Genomic DNA, 16,357 nt, shown 5'->3' on the forward strand with positions numbered 1-16,357 from the left:
TCCACTCATCTATTATACAAATTACTGTCAATTCACCTCAACAAAGTCTGATTCTGTGATAGTCAACATGAGCAAAGAAATGTGTTTCCGCCCGGTTTCGAGCCGGGGACCTTTCGCGTGTGAGGCGAACGTGATAACCGCTACACTACGGAAACCGACAATGTGCCTTTCCACGGACATGAATGCCCTAATAGAAGCAAAACAACTTGGTTGATTGGGATATATGGAGATCAGATGAGAGATTTGAACCTGGATTCAGTCACAACTGATGGTGCCGAGTCCATGTCTCTGCACACTCCCTGTAAATGTGGAAACAGCGCCCCATGCTGTTGACGTGCCAAAAAAACAGATAGCGCAGTCCTCGTTAGTATAATGGACAGTATCTCCGCCTGTCACGCGGAAGATCGGGGTTCGATTCCCCGACGGGGAGAGTTTCCTTTTCTACCACCTACTCATTGTTCACCAAGAAAGACCAAAGAAGCACACCAGAATGGTACCACCATCTGTTCAGCAGTGGCGGACGAAGCCTGACCCTCAATGTCGATGTGTAACTGGAGTCTGGGCTGTGTTCATATTCTTGGAAGGAAGCCAAACTCCTTTTTTCTCTGTGTCAAGCTCCTTGTCCTTGTCTTCCATTATGTTTGTGATCTTCATGGATACGATCCCCAAAAGAGCGACAGTGTTAATAAAGTCACACTACTGATCCACGAATGACAAGCACTTCAACAAAGGACAGATTGGTAGAAGAGGGAGGAGATGAAGGCACCAGCTGCATACAGGACAGATATTACACACTTATTCACTTATTATACAAATGACTGTCAATTCACTTCAATAGAGTCTGATTATGTGAGAGTCAACATGAGCAAAGAACTGTCTTTCCGCCCGGTGACCTTTCTTTGAGAGACAACATGAGCAAAGAACTGTGTTTCCACCCGATTTTGGGCCAGGGACCTTTCTGTTAGAGTCAACATGAGCAAAGAACTGTGTTTCCGCCCGGTTTCGAGCCGGGGACCTTTCGCGTGTTAGGCGAACGTGATAACCGCTACACTACAGAAACCGACAGTAAGCCCCTGCACGGACATTACTGCCCTAATGCGCCTGCATTACAAGCAAGACAACATGTTTAATTGGGCTATAGAGAGATCAGATGAGAGATTTGAACCTGGATTCAGTCACACCTCATGGTTTCTTGTCCATGTCTCTGCACACTCCCTGTAAATGCGGAAACAGCGCCCCCTGCTGTTGACGTGCCCAAAACACCGCTGGCGCAGTCCTCGTTAGTATAATGGACAGTATCTCCGCCTGTCTCGTGGAAGATAGGGGTTCGATTCCCAGACGGGGAGAGTTTCCTTTTCTACCACGTGCTCATTGTTCACCAAGACAGACCAAAGAAGCACCTGTTGCACTGCACACCAGAATGGTACCACCATCTGTTCAGCAGTGGCGGACGAACCCTGACCCTCAATGTCGATGTCTAACTGGAGTCTGGGCTGTGTTCGTATTCTTGGAAGGAAGCCAAACACCTTTTTTCTCTGTGTCAAGCTCCTTGTACTTGTTTTCCATTATGTTTGTCTTATTCACAATCCCCAAAAGAGCGACATTTGTCAATTGTCAATACCAGTCATACCACTGAGAGGCACGTCAACAAAGGACAGATTGGTAGATGGTGGACGAGATGAAGGCACCAGCTGCATGCAGGACACATGGTAACACTAACTGTACCAGCGCTTCTCTCCACTCATCTATTATACAAATTACTGTCAATTCACCTCAACAAAGTCTGATTCTGTGATAGTCAACATGAGCAAAGAAATGTGTTTCCGCCCGGTTTCGAGCCGGGGACCTTTCGCGTGTGAGGCGAACGTGATAACCGCTACACTACGGAAACCGACAATGTGCCTTTCCACGGACATGAATGCCCTAATAGAAGCAAAACAACTTGGTTGATTGGGATATATGGAGATCAGATGAGAGATTTGAACCTGGATTCAGTCACAACTGATGGTGCCGAGTCCATGTCTCTGCACACTCCCTGTAAATGTGGAAACAGCGCCCCATGCTGTTGACGTGCCAAAAAAACAGATAGCGCAGTCCTCGTTAGTATAATGGACAGTATCTCCGCCTGTCACTACGGAAACCGACAGTAAGCCCCTGCACGGACATTACTGCCCTAATGCGCCTGCATTACAAGCAAGACAACATGTTTAATTGGGCTATAGAGAGATCAGATGAGAGATTTGAACCTGGATTCAGTCACACCTCATGGTTTCTTGTCCATGTCTCTGCACACTCCCTGTAAATGCGGAAACAGCGCCCCCTGCTGTTGACGTGCCCAAAACACCGCTGGCGCAGTCCTCGTTAGTATAATGGACAGTATCTCCGCCTGTCTCGTGGAAGATAGGGGTTCGATTCCCAGACGGGGAGAGTTTCCTTTTCTACCACGTGCTCATTGTTCACCAAGACAGACCAAAGAAGCACCTGTTGCACTGCACACCAGAATGGTACCACCATCTGTTCAGCAGTGGCGGACGAACCCTGACCCTCAATGTCGATGTCTAACTGGAGTCTGGGCTGTGTTCGTATTCTTGGAAGGAAGCCAAACACCTTTTTTCTCTGTGTCAAGCTCCTTGTACTTGTTTTCCATTATGTTTGTCATATTCACAATCCCCAAAAGAGCGACATTGTCAATACCAGTCATACCACTGAGAGGCACGTCAACAAAGGACAGATTGGTAGATGGTGGACGAGATGAAGGCACCAGCTGCATGCAGGACACATGGTAACACTAACTGTACCAGCGCTTCTCTCCACTCATCTATTATACAAATTACTGTCAATTCACCTCAACAAAGTCTGATTCTGTGATAGTCAACATGAGCAAAGAAATGTGTTTCCGCCCGGTTTCGAGCCGGGGACCTTTCGCGTGTGAGGCGAACGTGATAACCGCTACACTACGGAAACCGACAATGTGCCTTTCCACGGACATGAATGCCCTAATAGAAGAAAAACAACTTGGTTGATTGGGATATATGGAGATCAGATGAGAGATTTGAACCTGGATTCAGTCACAACTGATGGTGCCGAGTCCATGTCTCTGCACACTCCCTGTAAATGTGGAAACAGCGCCCCATGCTGTTGACGTGCCAAAAAAACAGATAGCGCAGTCCTCGTTAGTATAATGGACAGTATCTCCGCCTGTCACGCGGAAGATCGGGGTTCGATTCCCCGACGGGGAGAGTTTCCTTTTCTACCACCTACTCATTGTTCACCAAGAAAGACCAAAGAAGTACACCAGAATGGTACCACCATCTGTTCAGCAGTGGCGGACGAAGCCTGACCCTCAATGTCGATGTGTAACTGGAGTCTGGGCTGTGTTCGTATTCTTGGAAGGAAGCCAAACTCCTTTTTTCTCTGTGTCAAGCTCCTTGTCCTTGTCTTCCATTATGTTTGTCATCTTCATGGATACGATCCCCAAAAGAGCGACAGTGTTAATAAAGTCACACTACTGATCCACGAATGACAAGCACTTCAACAAAGGACAGATTGGTAGAAGAGGGAGGAGATGAAGGGACCAGCTGCATACAGGACAGATATTACACACTTATTCACTTATTATACAAATGACTGTCAATTCACTTCAATAGAGTCTGATTATGTGAGAGTCAACATGAGCAAAGAACTGTCTTTCCGCCCGGTGACCTTTCTTTGAGAGACAACATGAGCAAAGAACTGTGTTTCCACCCGATTTTGGGCCAGGGACCTTTCTGTGAGAGTCAACATGAGCAAAGAACTGTGTTTCCGCCCGGTTTCGAGCCGGGGACCTTTCGCGTGTTAGGCGAACGTGATGACCGCTACACTACGGAAACCGACAGTAAGCCCCTGCACGGACATTACTGACCTAATGCGCCTGCATTACAAGCAAGACAACATGTTTAATTGGGCTATAGAGAGATCAGATGAGAGATTTGAACCTGGATTCAGTCACACCTCATGGTTTCTTGTCCATGTCTCTGCACACTCCCTGTAAATGCGGAAACAGCGCCCCCTGCTGTTGACGTGCCCAAAACACCGCTGGCGCAGTCCTCGTTAGTATAATGGACAGTATCTCCGCCGGTCTCGTGGAAGATAGGGGTTTGATTCCCAGACGGGGAGAGTTTCCTTTTCTACCACGTGCTCATTGTTCACCAAGACAGACCAAAGAAGCACCTGTTGCACTGCACACCAGAATGGTACCACCATCTGTTCAGCAGTGGCGGACGAACCCTGACCCTCAATGTCGATGTCTAACTGGAGTCTGGGCTGTGTTCATATTCTTGGAAGGAAGCCAAACACCTTTTTTCTCTGTGTCAAGCTCCTTGTACTTGTTTTCCATTGTGTTTGTCATATTCACGATCCCCAAAAGAGCGACATTGTCAATACCAGTCATACCACTGAGAGGCACGTCAACAAAGGACAGATTGGTAGATGGTGGACGAGATGAAAGCACCAGCTGCATGCAGGACACATGGTAACACTAACTCTACCAGCGCTTCTCTCCACTCATCTATTATACAAATTACTGTCAATTCACCTCAACAAAGTCTGATTCTGTGATAGTCAACATGAGCAAAGAAATGTGTTTCCGCCCGGTTTCGAGCCGGGGACCTTTCGCGTGTGAGGCGAACTTGATAACCGCTACACTACGGAAACCGACAATGTGCCTTTCCACGGACATGAATGCCCTAATAGAAGCAAAACAACTTGGTTGATTGGGATATATGGAGATCAGATGAGAGATTTGAACCTGGATTCAGTCACAACTGATGGTGCCGAGTCCATGTCTCTGCACACTCCCTCTAAATGTGGAAACAGCGCCCCATGCTGTTGACGTTCCAAAAAAACAGATAGTGCAGTCCTCGTTAGTATAATGGACAGTATCTCCGCCTGTCACGCGGAAGATCGGGGTTCGATTCCCCGACGGGGAGAGTTTCCTTTTCTACCACCTACTCATTGTTCACCAAGAAAGACCAAAGAAGTACACCAGAATGGTACCACCATCTGTTCAGCAGTGGCGGACGAAGCCTGACCCTCAATGTCGATGTGTAACTGGAGTCTGGGCTGTGTTCGTATTCTTGGAAGGAAGCCAAACTCCTTTTTTCTCTGTGTCAAGCTCCTTGTCCTTGTCTTCCATTATGTTTGTCATCTTCATGGATACGATCCCCAAAAGAGCGACAGTGTTAATAAAGTCACACTACTGATCCACGAATGACAAGCACTTCAACAAAGGACAGATTGGTAGAAGAGGGAGGAGATGAAGGCACCAGCTGCATACAGGACAGATATTACACACTTATTCACTTATTATACAAATGACTGTCAATTCACTTCAATAGAGTCTGATTATGTGAGAGTCAACATGAGCAAAGAACTGTCTTTCCGCCCGGTGACCTTTCTTTGAGAGACAACATGAGCAAAGAACTGTGTTTCCACCCGATTTTGGGCCAGGGACCTTTCTGTGAGAGTCAACATGAGCAAAGAACTGTGTTTCCGCCCGGTTTCGAGCCGGGGACCTTTCGCGTGTTAGGCGAACGTGATAACCGCTACACTACGGAAACCGACAGTAAGCCCCTGCACGGACATTACTGCCCTAATGCGCCTGCATTACAAGCAAGACAACATGTTTAATTGGGCTATAGAGAGATCAGATGAGAGATTTGAACCTGGATTCAGTCACACCTCATGGTTTCTTGTCCATGTCTCTGCACACTCCCTGTAAATGCGGAAACAGCGCCCCCTGCTGTTGACGTGCCCAAAACACCGCTGGCGCAGTCCTCGTTAGTATAATGGACAGTATCTCCGCCTGTCTCGTGGAAGATAGGGGTTTGATTCCCAGACGGGGAGAGTTTCCTTTTCTACCACGTGCTCATTGTTCACCAAGACAGACCAAAGAAGCACCTGTTGCACTGCACACCAGAATGGTACCACCATCTGTTCAGCAGTGGCGGACGAACCCTGACCCTCAATGTCGATGTCTAACTGGAGTCTGGGCTGTGTTCATATTCTTGGAAGGAAGCCAAACACCTTTTTTCTCTGTGTCAAGCTCCTTGTACTTGTTTTCCATTATGTTTGTCATATTCACGATCCCCAAAAGAGCGACATTGTCAATACCAGTCATACCACTGAGAGGCACGTCAACAAAGGACAGATTGGTAGATGGTGGACGAGATGAAAGCACCAGCTGCATGCAGGACACATGGTAACACTAACTCTACCAGCGCTTCTCTCCACTCATCTATTATACAAATTACTGTCAATTCACCTCAACAAAGTCTGATTCTGTGATAGTCAACATGAGCAAAGAAATGTGTTTCCGCCCGGTTTCGAGCCGGGGACCTTTCGCGTGTGAGGCGAACGTGATAACCGCTACACTACGGAAACCGACAATGTGCCTTTCCACGGACATGAATGCCCTAATAGAAGCAAAACAACTTGGTTGATTGGGATATATGGAGATCAGATGAGAGATTTGAACCTGGATTCAGTCACAACTGATGGTGCCGAGTCCATGTCTCTGCACACTCCCTGTAAATGTGGAAACAGCGCCCCATGCTGTTGACGTGCCAAAAAAACAGATAGCGCAGTCCTCGTTAGTATAATGGACAGTATCTCCGCCTGTCACGCGGAAGATCGGGGTTCGATTCCCCGACGGGGAGAGTTTCCTTTTCTACCACCTACTCATTGTTCACCAAGAAAGACCAAAGAAGCACACCAGAATGGTACCACCATCTGTTCAGCAGTGGCGGACGAAGCCTGACCCTCAATGTCGATGTGTAACTGGAGTCTGGGCTGTGTTCATATTCTTGGAAGGAAGCCAAACTCCTTTTTTCTCTGTGTCAAGCTCCTTGTCCTTGTCTTCCATTATGTTTGTGATCTTCATGGATACGATCCCCAAAAGAGCGACAGTGTTAATAAAGTCACACTACTGATCCACGAATGACAAGCACTTCAACAAAGGACAGATTGGTAGAAGAGGGAGGAGATGAAGGCACCAGCTGCATACAGGACAGATATTACACACTTATTCACTTATTATACAAATGACTGTCAATTCACTTCAATAGAGTCTGATTATGTGAGAGTCAACATGAGCAAAGAACTGTCTTTCCGCCCGGTGACCTTTCTTTGAGAGACAACATGAGCAAAGAACTGTGTTTCCACCCGATTTTGGGCCAGGGACCTTTCGCGTGTTAGGCGAACGTGATAAGCGCCACACTACGGAAACCGACAGTAAGCCCCTGCACGGACATTACTGCCCTAATGCGCCTGCATTACAAGCAAGACAACATGTTTAATTGGGCTATAGAGAGATCAGATGAGAGATTTGAACCTGGATTCAGTCACACCTCATGGTTTCTTGTCCATGTCTCTGCACACTCCCTGTAAATGCGGAAACAGCGCCCCCTGCTATTGACGTGCCCAAAACACCGCTGGCGCAGTCCTCGTTAGTATAATGGACAGTATCTCCGCCTGTCTCGTGGAAGATGGGGGTTCGATTCCCAGACGGGGAGAGTTTCCTTTTCTACCACGTGCTCATTGTTCACCAAGACAGACCAAAGAAGCACCTGTTGCACTGCACACCAGAATGGTACCACCATCTGTTCAGCAGTGGCGGACGAACCCTGACCCTCAATGTCGATGTCTAACTGGAGTCTGGGCTGTGTTCGTATTCTTGGAAGGAAGCCAAACACCTTTTTTCTCTGTGTCAAGCTCCTTGTACTTGTTTTCCATTATGTTTGTCATATTCACGATCCCCAAAAGAGCGACATTGTCAATACCAGTCATACCACTGAGAGGCACGTCAACAAAGGACAGATTGGTAGATGGTGGACGAGATGAAAGCACCAGCTGCATGCAGGACACATGGTAACACTAACTCTACCAGCGCTTCTCTCCACTCATCTATTATACAAATTACTGTCAATTCACCTCAACAAAGTCTGATTCTGTGATAGTCAACATGAGCAAAGAAATGTGTTTCCGCCCGGTTTCGAGCCAGGGACCTTTCGCGTGTGAGGCGAACGTGATAACCGCTACACTACGGAAACCGACTATGTCCCTTTCCACGGACATGACTGCCCTAATAGAAGCAAAACAACTTGTTTGATTGGGATATATGGAGATCAGATGAGAGATTTGAACCTGGATTCAGTCACAACTGATGGTGCCGAGTCCATGTCTCTGCAGACTCCCTGCAAATGTGGAAACAGCGCCCCCTGCTGTTGATGTGCCAAAAAAACAGATCGCGCAGTCCTCGTTAGTATAATGGACAGTATCTCCGCCTGTCACGCGGAAGATCGGGGTTCGATTCCCCGACGGGGAGAGTTTCCTTTTCTACCACCTACTCATTGTTCACCAAGAAAGACCAAAGAAGCACACCAGAATGGTACCACCATCTGTTCAGCAGTGGCGGACGAAGCCTGACCCTCAATGTCGATGTGTAACTGGAGTCTGGGCTGTGTTCGTATTCTTGGAAGGAAGCCAAACTCCTTTTTTCTCTGTGTCAAGCTCCTTGTCCTTGTCTTCCATTATGTTTGTGATCTTCATGGATACGATCCCCAAAAGAGCGACAGTGTTAATAAAGTCACACTACTGATCCACGAATGACAAGCACTTCAACAAAGGACAGATTGGTAGAAGAGGGAGGAGATGAAGGCACCAGCTGCATACAGGACAGATATTACACACTTATTCACTTATTATACAAATGACTGTCAATTCACTTCAATAGAGTCTGATTATGTGAGAGTCAACATGAGCAAAGAACTGTCTTTCCGCCCGGTGACCTTTCTTTGAGAGACAACATGAGCAAAGAACTGTGTTTCCACCCGATTTTGGGCCAGGGACCTTTCTGTGAGAGTCAACATGAGCAAAGAACTGTGTTTCCGCCCGGTTTCGAGCCGGGGACCTTTCGCGTGTTAGGCGAACGTGATAACCGCTACACTACGGAAACCGACAGTAAGCCCCTGCACGGACATTACTGCCCTAATGCGCCTGCATTACAAGCAAGACAACATGTTTAATTGGGCTATAGAGAGATCAGATGAGAGATTTGAACCTGGATTCAGTCACACCTCATGGTTTCTTGTCCATGTCTCTGCACACTCCCTGTAAATGCGGAAACAGCGCCCCCTGCTGTTGACGTGCCCAAAACACCGCTGGCGCAGTCCTCGTTAGTATAATGGACAGTATCTCCGCCTGTCTCGTGGAAGATAGGGGTTCGATTCCCAGACGGGGAGAGTTTCCTTTTCTACCACGTGCTCATTGTTCACCAAGACAGACCAAAGAAGCACCTGTTGCACTGCACACCAGAATGGTACCACCATCTGTTCAGCAGTGGCGGACGAACCCTGACCCTCAATGTCGATGTCTAACTGGAGTCTGGGCTGTGTTCGTATTCTTGGAAGGAAGCCAAACACCTTTTTTCTCTGTGTCAAGCTCCTTGTACTTGTTTTCCATTATGTTTGTCATATTCACGATCCCCAAAAGAGCGACATTGTCAATACCAGTCATACCACTGAGAGGCACGTCAACAAAGGACAGATTGGTAGATGGTGGACGAGATGAAGGCACCAGCTGCATGCAGGACACATGGTAACACTAACTGTACCAGCGCTTCTCTCCACTCATCTATTATACAAATTACTGTCAATTCACCTCAACAAAGTCTGATTCTGTGATAGTCAACATGAGCAAAGAAATGTGTTTCCGCCCGGTTTCGAGCCGGGGACCTTTCGCGTGTGAGGCGAACGTGATAACCGCTACACTACGGAAACCGACAATGTGCCTTTCCACGGACATGAATGCCCTAATAGAAGCAAAACAACTTGGTTGATTGGGATATATGGAGATCAGATGAGAGATTTGAACCTGGATTCAGTCACAACTGATGGTGCCGAGTCCATGTCTCTGCACACTCCCTGTAAATGTGGAAACAGCGCCCCATGCTGTTGACGTGCCAAAAAAACAGATAGCGCAGTCCTCGTTAGTATAATGGACAGTATCTCCGCCTGTCACGCGGAAGATCGGGGTTCGATTCCCCGACGGGGAGAGTTTCCTTTTCTACCACCTACTCATTGTTCACCAAGAAAGACCAAAGAAGCACACCAGAATGGTACCACCATCTGTTCAGCAGTGGCGGACGAAGCCTGACCCTCAATGTCGATGTGTAACTGGAGTCTGGGCTGTGTTCATATTCTTGGAAGGAAGCCAAACTCCTTTTTTCTCTGTGTCAAGCTCCTTGTCCTTGTCTTCCATTATGTTTGTGATCTTCATGGATACGATCCCCAAAAGAGCGACAGTGTTAATAAAGTCACACTACTGATCCACGAATGACAAGCACTTCAACAAAGGACAGATTGGTAGAAGAGGGAGGAGATGAAGGCACCAGCTGCATACAGGACAGATATTACACACTTATTCACTTATTATACAAATGACTGTCAATTCACTTCAATAGAGTCTGATTATGTGAGAGTCAACATGAGCAAAGAACTGTCTTTCCGCCCGGTGACCTTTCTTTGAGAGGCAACATGAGCAAAGAACTGTGTTTCCACCCGATTTTGGGCCAGGGACCTTTCTGTGAGAGTCAACATGAGCAAAGAACTGTGTTTCCGCCCGGTTTCGAGCCGGGGACCTTTCGCGTGTTAGGCGAACGTGATAACCGCTACACTACGGAAACCGACAGTAAGCCCCTGCACGGACATTACTGCCCTAATGCGCCTGCATTACAAGCAAGACAACATGTTTAATTGGGCTATAGAGAGATCAGATGAGAGATTTGAACCTGGATTCAGTCACACCTCATGGTTTCTTGTCCATGTCTCTGCACACTCCCTGTAAATGCGGAAACAGCGCCCCCTGCTGTTGACGTGCCCAAAACACCGCTGGCGCAGTCCTCGTTAGTATAATGGACAGTATCTCCGCCTGTCTCGTGGAAGATAGGGGTTCGATTCCCAGACGGGGAGAGTTTCCTTTTCTACCACGTGCTCATTGTTCACCAAGACAGACCAAAGAAGCACCTGTTGCACTGCACACCAGAATGGTACCACCATCTGTTCAGCAGTGGCGGACGAACCCTGACCCTCAATGTCGATGTCTAACTGGAGTCTGGGCTGTGTTCGTATTCTTGGAAGGAAGCCAAACACCTTTTTTCTCTGTGTCAAGCTCCTTGTACTTGTTTTCCATTATGTTTGTCATCTTCATGGATACGATCCCCAAAAGAGCGACAGTGTTAATAAAGTCACACTACTGATCCACGAATGACAAGCACTTCAACAAAGGACAGATTGGTAGAAGAGGGAGGAGATGAAGGCACCAGCTGCATACAGGACAGATATTACACACTTATTCACTTATTATACAAATGACTGTCAATTCACTTCAATAGAGTCTGATTATGTGAGAGTCAACATGAGCAAAGAACTGTCTTTCCGCCCGGTGACCTTTCTTTGAGAGACAACATGAGCAAAGAACTGTGTTTCCACCCGATTTTGGGCCAGGGACCTTTCTGTGAGAGTCAACATGAGCAAAGAACTGTGTTTCCGCCCGGTTTCGAGCCGGGGACCTTTCGCGTGTTAGGCGAACGTGATAACCGCTACACTACGGAAACCGACAGTAAGCCCCTGCACGGACATTACTGCCCTAATGCGCCTGCATTACAAGCAAGACAACATGTTTAATTGGGCTATAGAGAGATCAGATGAGAGATTTGAACCTGGATTCAGTCACACCTCATGGTTTCTTGTCCATGTCTCTGCACACTCCCTGTAAATGCGGAAACAGCGCCCCCTGCTGTTGACGTGCCCAAAACACCGCTGGCGCAGTCCTCGTTAGTATAATGGACAGTATCTCCGCCTGTCTCGTGGAAGATAGGGGTTTGATTCCCAGACGGGGAGAGTTTCCTTTTCTACCACGTGCTCATTGTTCACCAAGACAGACCAAAGAAGCACCTGTTGCACTGCACACCAGAATGGTACCACCATCTGTTCAGCAGTGGCGGACGAACCCTGACCCTCAATGTCGATGTCTAACTGGAGTCTGGGCTGTGTTCGTATTCTTGGAAGGAAGCCAAACACCTTTTTTCTCTGTGTCAAGCTCCTTGTACTTGTTTTCCATTATGTTTGTCATATTCACGATCCCCAAAAGAGCGACATTGTCAATACCAGTCATACCACTGAGAGGCACGTCAACAAAGGACAGATTGGTAGATGGTGGACGAGATGAAGGCACCAGCTGCATGCAGGACACATGGTAACACTAACTCTACCAGCGCTTCTCTCCACTCATCTATTATACAAATTACTGTCAATTCACCTCAACAAAGTCTGATTCTGTGATAGTCAACATGAGCAAAGAAATGTGTTTCCGCCCAGTTTCGAGCCAGGGACCTTTCGCGTGTGAGGCGAACGTGATAACCGCTACACTACGGAAACTGACTATGTCCCTTTCCACGGACATGACTGCCCTAATAGAAGCAAAACAACTTGGTTGATTGGGATATATGGAGATCAGATGAGAGATTTGAACCTGGATTCAGTCACAACTGATGGTGCCGAGTCCATGTCTCTGCAGACTCCCTGCAAATGTGGAAACAGCGCCCCCTGCTGTTGACGTGCCAAAAAAACAGATCGCGCAGTCCTCGTTAGTATAATGGACAGTATCTCTGCCTGTCACACGGAAGATCAGGGTTCGATTCCCCGACGGGGAGAGTTTCCTTTTCTACCACCTACTCATTGTTCACCAAGAAAGACCAAAGAAGTACACCAGAATGGTACCACCATCTGTTCAGCAGTGGCGGACGAAGCCTGACCCTCAATGTCGATGTGTAACTGGAGTCTGGGCTGTGTTCGTATTCTTGGAAGGAAGCCAAACTCCTTTTTTCTCTGTGTCAAGCTCCTTGTCCTTGTCTTCCATTATGTTTGTCATCTTCATGGATACGATCCCCAAAAGAGCGACAGTGTTAATAAAGTCACACTACTGATCCACGAATGACAAGCACTTCAACAAAGGACAGATTGGTAGAAGAGGGAGGAGATGAAGGCACCGGCTGCATACAGGACAGATATTACACACTTATTCACTTATTATACAAATGACTGTCAATTCACTTCAATAGAGTCTGATTATGTGAGAGTCAACATGAGCAAAGAACTGTCTTTCCGCCCGGTGACCTTTCTTTGAGAGACAACATGAGCAAAGAACTGTGTTTCCACCCGATTTTGGGCCAGGGACCTTTCTGTGAGAGTCAACATGAGCAAAGAACTGTGTTTCCGCCCGGTTTCGAGCCGGGGACCTTTCGCGTGTTAGGCGAACGTGATAACCGCTACACTACGGAAACCAACAGTAAGCCCCTGCACGGACATTACTGCCCTAATGCGCCTGCATTACAAGCAAGACAACATGTTTAATTGGGCTATAGAGAGATCAGATGAGAGATTTGAACCTGGATTCAGTCACACCTCATGGTTTCTTGTCCATGTCTCTGCACACTCCCTGTAAATGCGGAAACAGCGCCCCCTGCTATTGACGTGCCCAAAACACCGCTGGCGCAGTCCTCGTTAGTATAATGGACAGTATCTCCGCCTGTCTCGTGGAAGATAGGGGTTCGATTCCCAGACGGGGAGAGTTTCCTTTTCTACCACGTGCTCATTGTTCACCAAGACAGACCAAAGAAGCACCTGTTGCACTGCACACCAGAATGGTACCACCATCTGTTCAGCAGTGGCGGACGAACCCTGACCCTCAATGTCGATGTCTAACTGGAGTCTGGGCTGTGTTCATATTCTTGGAAGGAAGCCAAACACCTTTTTTCTCTGTGTCAAGCTCCTTGTACTTGTTTTCCATTATGTTTGTCATATTCACGATCCCCAAAAGAGCGACATTGTCAATACCAGTCATACCACTGAGAGGCACGTCAACAAAGGACAGATTGGTAGATGGTGGACGAGATGAAGGCACCAGCTGCATGCAGGACACATGGTAACACTAACTGTACCAGCGCTTCTCTCCACTCATCTATTATACAAATTACTGTCAATTCACCTCAACAAAGTCTGATTCTGTGATAGTCAACATGAGCAAAGAAATGTGTTTCCGCCCGGTTTCGAGCCGGGGACCTTTCGCGTGTTAGGCGAACGTGATAACCGCTACACTACGGAAACCGACAGTAAGCCCCTGCACGGACATTACTGCCCTAATGCGCCTGCATTACAAGCAAGACAACATGTTTAATTGGGCTATAGAGAGATCAGATGAGAGATTTGAACCTGGATTCAGTCACACCTCATGGTTTCTTGTCCATGTCTCTGCACACTCCCTGTAAATGCGGAAACAGCGCCCCCTGCTATTGACGTGCCCAAAACACCGCTGGCGCAGTCCTCGTTAGTATAATGGACAGTATCTCCGCCTGTCTCGTGGAAGATAGGGGTTCGATTCCCAGACGGGGAGAGTTTCCTTTTCTACCACGTGCTCATTGTTCACCAAGACAGACCAAAGAAGCACCTGTTGCACTGCACACCAGAATGGTACCACCATCTGTTCAGCAGTGGCGGACGAAGCCTGACCCTCAATGTCGATGTCTAACTGGAGTCTGGGCTGTGTTCGTATTCTTGGAAGGAAGCCAAACACCTTTTTTCTCTGTGTCAAGCTCCTTGTACTTGTTTTCCATTATGTTTGTCATATTCACGATCCCCAAAAGAGTGACATTGTCAATACCAGTCATACCACTGAGAGGCACGTCAACAAAGGACAGATTGGTAGATGGTGGACGAGATGAAGGCACCAGCTGCATGCAGGACACATGGTAACACTAACTGTACCAGCGCTTCTCTCCACTCATCTATTATACAAATTACTGTCAATTCACCTCAACAAAGTCTGATTCTGTGATAGTCAACATGAGCAAAGAAATGTGTTTCCGCCCGGTTTCAAGCCGGGGACCTTTCGCGTGTGAGGCGAACGTAATAACCGCTACACTACGGAAACCGACAATGTGCCTTTCCACGGACATGAATGCCCTAATAGAAGCAAAACAACTTGGTTGATTGGGATATATGGAGATCAGATGAGAGATTTGAACCTGGATTCAGTCACAACTGATGGTGCCGAGTCCATGTCTCTGCACACTCCCTCTAAATGTGGAAACAGCGCCCCATGCTGTTGACGTTCCAAAAAAACAGATAGTGCAGTCCTCGTTAGTATAATGGACAGTATCTCCGCCTGTCACGCGGAAGATCGGGGTTCGATTCCCCGACGGGGAGAGTTTCCTTTTCTACCACCTACTCATTGTTCACCAAGTAAGACCAAAGAAGCACACCAGAATGGTACCACCATCTGTTCAGCAGTGGCGGACGAAGCCTGACCCTCAATGTCGATGTGTAACTGGAGTCTGGGCTGTGTTCGTATTCTTGGAAGGAAGCCAAACTCCTTTTTTCTCTGTGTCAAGCTCCTTGTCCTTGTCTTCCATTATGTTTGTCATCTTCATGGATACGATCCCCAAAAGAGCGACAGTGTTAATAAAGTCACACTACTGATCCACGAATGACAAGCACTTCAACAAAGGACAGATTGGTAGAAGAGGGAGGAGATGAAGGCACCAGCTGCATACAGGACAGATATTACACACTTATTCACTTATTATACAAATGACTGTCAATTCACTTCAATAGAGTGTGATTATGTGAGAGTCAACATGAGCAAAGAACTGTCTTTCCGCCCGGTGACCTTTCTTTGAGAGTCAACATGAGCAAAGAACTGTGTTTCCACCCGATTTTGGGCCAGGGACCTTTCGCGTGTTAGGCGAACGTGATAAGCGCCACACTACGGAAACCGACAGTAAGCCCCTGCACGGACATTACTGCCCTAATGCGCCTGCATTACAAGCAAGACAACATGTTTAATTGGGCTATAGAGAGATCAGATGAGAGATTTGAACCTGGATTCAGTCACACCTCATGGTTTCTTGTCCATGTCTCTGCACACTCCCTGTAAATGCGGAAACAGCGCCCCCTGCTATTGACGTGCCCAAAACACCGCTGGCGCAGTCCTCGTTAGTATAATGGACAGTATCTCCGCCTGTCTCGTGGAAGATGGGGGTTCGATTCCCAGACGGGGAGAGTTTCCTTTTCTACCACGTGCTCATTGTTCACCAAGACAGACCAAAGAAGCACCTGTTGCACTGCACACCAGAATGGTACCACCATCTGTTCAGCAGTGGCGGACGAACCCTGACCCTCAATGTCGATGTCTAACTGGAGTCTGGGCTGTGTTCGTATTCTTGGAAGGAAGCCAAACACCTTTTTTCTCTGTGTCAAGCTCC

At 47.6% G+C, this 16,357-nt stretch overlaps 24 non-coding genes across 24 annotated transcripts; 7 read left to right on the forward strand and 17 right to left on the reverse strand.

The window, feature by feature from the left end:
- Positions 1-82: 82 nt before the first annotated feature.
- Positions 83-155, reverse strand: trnav-cac (transfer RNA valine (anticodon CAC)). The gene has a single exon. It is a non-coding gene; the product is annotated as a tRNA-Val (tRNA).
- A 203-nt stretch (positions 156-358) lies between these two features.
- trnad-guc (transfer RNA aspartic acid (anticodon GUC)) lies at positions 359-430 on the forward strand. Its single transcript has one exon. It is a non-coding gene; the product is annotated as a tRNA-Asp (tRNA).
- A 557-nt stretch (positions 431-987) lies between these two features.
- On the reverse strand, positions 988-1,060 carry trnav-aac (transfer RNA valine (anticodon AAC)). The gene has a single exon. It is a non-coding gene; the product is annotated as a tRNA-Val (tRNA).
- Positions 1,061-1,818: 758 nt separating this feature from the next.
- On the reverse strand, positions 1,819-1,891 carry trnav-cac (transfer RNA valine (anticodon CAC)). The gene has a single exon. It is a non-coding gene; the product is annotated as a tRNA-Val (tRNA).
- A 1,000-nt stretch (positions 1,892-2,891) lies between these two features.
- trnav-cac (transfer RNA valine (anticodon CAC)) lies at positions 2,892-2,964 on the reverse strand. Its single transcript has one exon. It is a non-coding gene; the product is annotated as a tRNA-Val (tRNA).
- Positions 2,965-3,167: 203 nt separating this feature from the next.
- trnad-guc (transfer RNA aspartic acid (anticodon GUC)) lies at positions 3,168-3,239 on the forward strand. Its single transcript has one exon. It is a non-coding gene; the product is annotated as a tRNA-Asp (tRNA).
- A 557-nt stretch (positions 3,240-3,796) lies between these two features.
- Positions 3,797-3,869, reverse strand: trnav-aac (transfer RNA valine (anticodon AAC)). Its single transcript has one exon. It is a non-coding gene; the product is annotated as a tRNA-Val (tRNA).
- Positions 3,870-4,619: 750 nt separating this feature from the next.
- Positions 4,620-4,692, reverse strand: trnav-cac (transfer RNA valine (anticodon CAC)). Its single transcript has one exon. It is a non-coding gene; the product is annotated as a tRNA-Val (tRNA).
- Positions 4,693-4,895: 203 nt separating this feature from the next.
- trnad-guc (transfer RNA aspartic acid (anticodon GUC)) lies at positions 4,896-4,967 on the forward strand. The gene has a single exon. It is a non-coding gene; the product is annotated as a tRNA-Asp (tRNA).
- A 557-nt stretch (positions 4,968-5,524) lies between these two features.
- Positions 5,525-5,597, reverse strand: trnav-aac (transfer RNA valine (anticodon AAC)). The gene has a single exon. It is a non-coding gene; the product is annotated as a tRNA-Val (tRNA).
- Positions 5,598-6,347: 750 nt separating this feature from the next.
- On the reverse strand, positions 6,348-6,420 carry trnav-cac (transfer RNA valine (anticodon CAC)). Its single transcript has one exon. It is a non-coding gene; the product is annotated as a tRNA-Val (tRNA).
- A 203-nt stretch (positions 6,421-6,623) lies between these two features.
- Positions 6,624-6,695, forward strand: trnad-guc (transfer RNA aspartic acid (anticodon GUC)). Its single transcript has one exon. It is a non-coding gene; the product is annotated as a tRNA-Asp (tRNA).
- Positions 6,696-8,014: 1,319 nt separating this feature from the next.
- trnav-cac (transfer RNA valine (anticodon CAC)) lies at positions 8,015-8,087 on the reverse strand. The gene has a single exon. It is a non-coding gene; the product is annotated as a tRNA-Val (tRNA).
- A 203-nt stretch (positions 8,088-8,290) lies between these two features.
- Positions 8,291-8,362, forward strand: trnad-guc (transfer RNA aspartic acid (anticodon GUC)). Its single transcript has one exon. It is a non-coding gene; the product is annotated as a tRNA-Asp (tRNA).
- Positions 8,363-8,919: 557 nt separating this feature from the next.
- On the reverse strand, positions 8,920-8,992 carry trnav-aac (transfer RNA valine (anticodon AAC)). Its single transcript has one exon. It is a non-coding gene; the product is annotated as a tRNA-Val (tRNA).
- Positions 8,993-9,742: 750 nt separating this feature from the next.
- trnav-cac (transfer RNA valine (anticodon CAC)) lies at positions 9,743-9,815 on the reverse strand. The gene has a single exon. It is a non-coding gene; the product is annotated as a tRNA-Val (tRNA).
- A 203-nt stretch (positions 9,816-10,018) lies between these two features.
- On the forward strand, positions 10,019-10,090 carry trnad-guc (transfer RNA aspartic acid (anticodon GUC)). The gene has a single exon. It is a non-coding gene; the product is annotated as a tRNA-Asp (tRNA).
- A 557-nt stretch (positions 10,091-10,647) lies between these two features.
- Positions 10,648-10,720, reverse strand: trnav-aac (transfer RNA valine (anticodon AAC)). Its single transcript has one exon. It is a non-coding gene; the product is annotated as a tRNA-Val (tRNA).
- An 857-nt stretch (positions 10,721-11,577) lies between these two features.
- On the reverse strand, positions 11,578-11,650 carry trnav-aac (transfer RNA valine (anticodon AAC)). Its single transcript has one exon. It is a non-coding gene; the product is annotated as a tRNA-Val (tRNA).
- A 750-nt stretch (positions 11,651-12,400) lies between these two features.
- Positions 12,401-12,473, reverse strand: trnav-cac (transfer RNA valine (anticodon CAC)). Its single transcript has one exon. It is a non-coding gene; the product is annotated as a tRNA-Val (tRNA).
- An 832-nt stretch (positions 12,474-13,305) lies between these two features.
- trnav-aac (transfer RNA valine (anticodon AAC)) lies at positions 13,306-13,378 on the reverse strand. Its single transcript has one exon. It is a non-coding gene; the product is annotated as a tRNA-Val (tRNA).
- Positions 13,379-14,128: 750 nt separating this feature from the next.
- On the reverse strand, positions 14,129-14,201 carry trnav-aac (transfer RNA valine (anticodon AAC)). The gene has a single exon. It is a non-coding gene; the product is annotated as a tRNA-Val (tRNA).
- A 750-nt stretch (positions 14,202-14,951) lies between these two features.
- On the reverse strand, positions 14,952-15,024 carry trnav-cac (transfer RNA valine (anticodon CAC)). Its single transcript has one exon. It is a non-coding gene; the product is annotated as a tRNA-Val (tRNA).
- Positions 15,025-15,227: 203 nt separating this feature from the next.
- On the forward strand, positions 15,228-15,299 carry trnad-guc (transfer RNA aspartic acid (anticodon GUC)). Its single transcript has one exon. It is a non-coding gene; the product is annotated as a tRNA-Asp (tRNA).
- Positions 15,300-16,357: the final 1,058 nt, after the last annotated feature.

This window comes from Centropristis striata, chromosome 14 (assembly GCF_030273125.1).
Source record: "Centropristis striata isolate RG_2023a ecotype Rhode Island chromosome 14, C.striata_1.0, whole genome shotgun sequence".
NCBI lineage: Eukaryota > Metazoa > Chordata > Actinopteri > Perciformes > Serranidae > Centropristis > Centropristis striata.